Source organism: Notolepis coatsorum, assembly GCF_963971535.1.
Source record: "Notolepis coatsorum genome assembly, chromosome: 15".
NCBI classification, from domain to species: domain Eukaryota; kingdom Metazoa; phylum Chordata; class Actinopteri; order Aulopiformes; family Paralepididae; genus Notolepis; species Notolepis coatsorum.
The window spans coordinates 71,466,793-71,471,792 of record NC_140179.1 but is presented as its reverse complement, the minus strand read 5'-3'; the positions used below and the strand labels follow the sequence as shown (position 1 = coordinate 71,471,792).

The 5,000-nt window shown below is 41.8% G+C and overlaps 1 protein-coding gene across 1 annotated transcript in view; it reads right to left on the bottom strand.

Annotated features, from left to right (window-relative positions):
- Positions 1-5,000, bottom strand: part of ptn (pleiotrophin) — a gene marked incomplete at its 3' end in the record, with an annotated part of 188,721 nt that overhangs the window by 182,937 nt on the left and 784 nt on the right. The window lies entirely within an intron of this gene.

Sequence of the window (5,000 nt, the reverse complement as noted above, 5' to 3'; positions counted from 1 at the left end):
GCTGAGAGTTTTCAGCTGATTAAAATGTAGCTTTGACACATTTTGATTATCAGATCTTCAGCTCCATCATAGAATACCTCAATTCCTTTCTGCCAAGCTGCAAGGCCTACAGAGTAGTAGACCTTAAAAGCAAACAAAAAAACAAGACTAGGCAAGCCTAGTTAAAGCCAGACCGGGACACATGCCATGCAGTGGGGGATCGGGATATATGTATGATTAATGTAAACAACTATGTGTGTACCATATATATTTTGATTTATCCTTTATTTATCCAGGAATGTCCCATTGAGATACAAGATCTCTTCTTCCAGGGAGTCCTGACCAACACAGTACACAACAAGTTTCAACATAAAAACAGGGCATATAGAATATACAGTACATTAAACAAAAAACATACAAATCAAATACAAACACAGAAGGTAATTTGTGCAGTGGCAAGAAGCATAATCAGATCAGCAATAGCATCAGGTAAAACAGTTACATGTTTCATGAAGGGCTAGTCGTAGCATACCTTTAAAAACATTCACAGTAGGAAGTGCCTCTAGACAAAGTTTAACTTGCAGCGTATTCCATAAAAAGGGAGCATAGTAGGAGAATGCAGCAGTATATCCTGTCTTAACACTCAATGGCACTTGATGCATGCACTACAGTGTAGGCCAGGGCTACTAGCTACTGGTTAAGCAAAGGTTAAGCCACTAAAGCACCACAACCACCCACCACACAACCCCTGTGTGCTTTGCTGCTAAGATGCAAAAGAAAGCAAAGCTATAAAATGTACGATGAATTGATACACGTTAAAGAATTTGGCGGCCTGCTGGTGCTAATGTTAGCAGCTACAGTAGCATCATCACCTTAAGCTAAGCTAAAGGTGAGCGGTACTACTAACTAACTAGGCAAAGCTTAGCTAACCCAGACTATCTTTGCTTCAATAATGGTGAGTAAATAGCATCAAATACACGTCAATTGAGCAAAAATGCAAAAGCTAACAAAGCAATGAAATTGACGATGAATTGATATCCAATGCAAGCAAGGTGCTCTGGTCTGGTCAGTAGGGAACACTCAGATGCTCTGCTCTGGTCAGTAGCTACAACACTCAGATGCTCTGGTCTGGTCAGTAGCACAACACTCACATGCTCTGGTCCGGTCAGTAGCACAACACTCAGATGCTCTGGTCTGGTCAGTAGCACAACACTCACATGCTCTGGTCCGGTCAGTAGCTACAACACTCAGATGCTCTGGTCCGGTCAGTAGCACAACACTCAGATGCTCTGGTCCGGTCAGTAGCTACAACACTCAGATGCTCTGGTCCGGTCAGTAGCACAACACTCAGATGCTCTGGTCCGGTCAGTAGCACAACACTCAGATGCTCTGGTCTGGTCAGTAGCTACAACACTCAGATGCTCTGGTCTGGTCAGTAGCTACAACACTCATCTATTAACAATTACAATTACAATTAACAAAAAAAGCAAAAAGCAAAAGCAAAAAGAAATTAAAATTAAAATAAAATAAAAACAATTACGGTTTACATGTATAGTCTATGAAAATCTTTGAAGAATATTGTAATAGATTTCTGTGTTAAATAAATGTAACCAAAAATGATGTATAGTGTAGCCTAGTAGACCTTAAAAGCAGACAAAAAACAAGACTAAAGCCAGACCGGGACACATGCCAGTGGGGAATCAAGATATATGTAGCTATGATTAATGAATTAACACTCAGTTGCACTTGATGCATGCACTACAGTGCAGGGCTACTGGCTAGCAAAGGTTTAAATCAATAACCATTTTGAGCAGTGAGTGGTTTCCACGGTAACTAAGGACTCTGTGTCAGAAACCACTGGATGGCACATGTGTAGAGAAGGGGGTCATGTCAGTGTTAAGTCTTGTTAGTTGACGTTACCAAGATGGCAGTGGTGGAGTGAGTGGGCTTTGGAAAACATTACCTTTCTGAGTCTCGTTAACCAAACAAACACTGACTTCCATGACAATAATATCAAATCTTTATTATTATGTTTTTTGAGTCCACACACTAACTCATGCTCCCATGAACATGTATTGGTATTAATTAGCCTTCTTTAAGATTTGTTTATTAAGGACAATGCAAATTAATGAACATCATTTACATGTGTATGCATAACATCACAGCATGATAAGGACGTAAATATGCCGGGAATAGTACAGGGCTAATTTCCACCCGTAGTCCTAACATAAAACAAACACAAAACGGACCATACAACGTTCATTCATAAAAACTGACATCACTGACATGACCACACTAACATGACATTCAGTCAGTACAACATCACTAACATCCCTAATGAGTGCATATTTGGCTGTCTAACAGCCATTTCCTGAGTTGGCCCTTAAAAGTGGACAGGGTGGGACATTCCCTTAAGGGGACTGGAAGGCTGTTCCATGTTCCACTTCCCTTTATCGATAGACAATTTTTGCTGAAGGCGGTCTTTCTAAAATGGACCTCACAATCCCCTCTGGTGTTTGATCTAGTGGCTAATCCAGTGTTCCTTTTCTCGTGGATAAACTCCTTGAGAGGGGGAGGGGCTAATCTGTGCAGGCATTTATATACAAAGCAGGAACTTTTATAGCGTCTGAGGTTTTCAAAATTTCAAATTTGATGCTTATCCAGGATTTTACAGTGGTGGTATGAGTACTGTTTCCTGTCATATACCTTCAATGCTCTGTTGTAGAGTTGTTCTATGGGTTTCATGGCTGTGGCCCCAGTAAATGACCAGTTTAGAAGGCAATATTCAATGTGAGAGAAGACCATACAGTGTAGGTATGTCTTTGCGGCTTCAAGTGTTAGGGAGGGCCGTATTTGTTTGAAGTTGGAAATGTTGAAGTTGATGGTGTTCCTCACTTTCTTTATGTGTTTCTTAAAGGTCAGGTTTGAGTCCAAGATGACCCCAAGGAATTTGAAGTGGGAAACAAGTTATAGTTCTTCCTTCCTTCCCTCCTTCCTCAGGAACACATTGGACCGCTTGATGGTTTCTGGACGCTTGCTAAAGAACATGCACACAGTCTTTTTCGCATTAAGTAGGAGACAGGTGCTGTGTAGCCAGCATTGTACCTTGTCTAGTGCGCATGTGAGCCTGGATGTAATCAACTCTATGTCCTTGCCCTGTGTGTAGATGACTGCATCATCGGCATACATCTGTACATTGAGTTCGGGACACACATTTGGCAGGTCATTGATATACAGGGAGAATAGCAGGGGCCCAAGGATTGATCCCTGAGGGACACCTACAGGGTTGTCTAGATATGGGGACTTGGCGCCATTGACCGTGACACATTGTTTTCGGTTTGATAAGTAGGATCTAAACCATTCTATTGTAGCAGCTGAGAAATTGAAGTGAGTTAGTTTGGTTAGGAGGATATTATGGTTGACACAGTCGAAAGCCTTGCTAAGGTCTAAGAAGACAGCACCAACATACTTGTTGCTATCTAGTGCACTCTTGACCTTTTCAACAAACAGACAGTTGGCTGACTCTGTTGAGTGAAGGGCACGGAATCCAAACTGCATTGGGTTAAGTGGGGTGGGGCCCAAGTCGAGATGTTTAGTCATGAGATTCGACACCCACTTCTCTGCAACTTTGGATATGACAGGAAGTATACTGATGGGCCTATAATTGGTCACCAGTGCCTTGTTGCCAGATTTAAAGATAGGGGTCACCATGGCCATCTTCCAGGATGATGGAACTTCCCTGGAGGTGATTGATTGATTCACTAGTAGAGTGATGGGTTTAATGAGTGCATCAGAGTATGTTTTGAGGAAATCAGTGTCGAGCCCGTAGGCGTCCTTGGCTTTGGAGCCTTTCAGAGCCAGAATGATCTTTTTCACTTCAGGCTCTGTTATCTCCTCCAGTTCAAAGAGGGGCTGGGTGTTGGTTACTGGGTTTGGTAGGATACTGGAGGGGGCAAAGTGTTTGGTGCTGTCTAGAACACTATTTAAGAAGTGTTTGTTGAGGGTGCAGGCCAGTACTGTGGGGTTTTTAACTAGTATGTCATTCACATTCAGTTCTAGGGGGTCTTTTTCCCGATTCTGGTGTTTGCCTAGGAGTTTATTCAAGGTTTGCCAGATTTTTTTGCCGTTCCCTTTTCCTGCTTCAATTATACTAATAAAGAAGTTTGCTCTGGCCTTTCTGAGGGTCTGTGTGACCTTGTTCCTAGAATGCGTGAATCTCTGTCTGTCGATAGACAGTCCAGACTTTAAGCTCTGTTTGAGGAGTGAGTCCCTGTCTTTCAATTGCTGTCTGCAGCTGTGATCTAGCCATGGGAGGTGGGTTTGTTTTTTGACTTTTTGGCTCCCCTTCCTAGAGAAGGAGGCCATCGTCTCCTTGATTTTTGTTGTGAAGAGGGTGCAGTTTTTCTCTGTGGTATTGGAGGATAGTATCTCCTGCCAGTCAAGCTTTTTCACTCCATCCTCAAAGCTCTGTTGCAGGTTTTTTGGGATGTAGTTTGATGAGGTGACAGATTTTTTTGATGTTTTTAGAAAGCGAGTTTTATTGAGTTTCCTGGTGAAACAGATGAAATTGTGGTCAGATATACCGGTCAACATGTTGTTGGTCTTAGTGATTCTATCCGGTTGGTTGGTGAAAACTAGATCTATTTTGGTCTGGGAGGTTTTGGTAATTCTAGTTGGCTGTTTGATTATTTGTTCAAAGCTGTGGGCATCCATGGATTGTTTTAAGTTCTTTCTAGCCTGTTTACTGTCCCAGTTGACATTGAAGTCACCTATGATTATTGTTTCCTTGTTGCAGGATTTTAGGACATGTTTTAACTGGTCGTAAAACTCAACTTTTGCATCTGGTTTTCTGTAGAGACATATCAGGGTAATATATACCAATTGAACACCACAGATACCACAAATTTTTCTATGAAAGAGAAACATTGGGAGGTTTTGTATCAGGTTTTTATTATCAATTACTAACGTCCTCGTATGAAACCCTTCAACTAGACACTGTCTGGAGGAGGGATATACCAGAC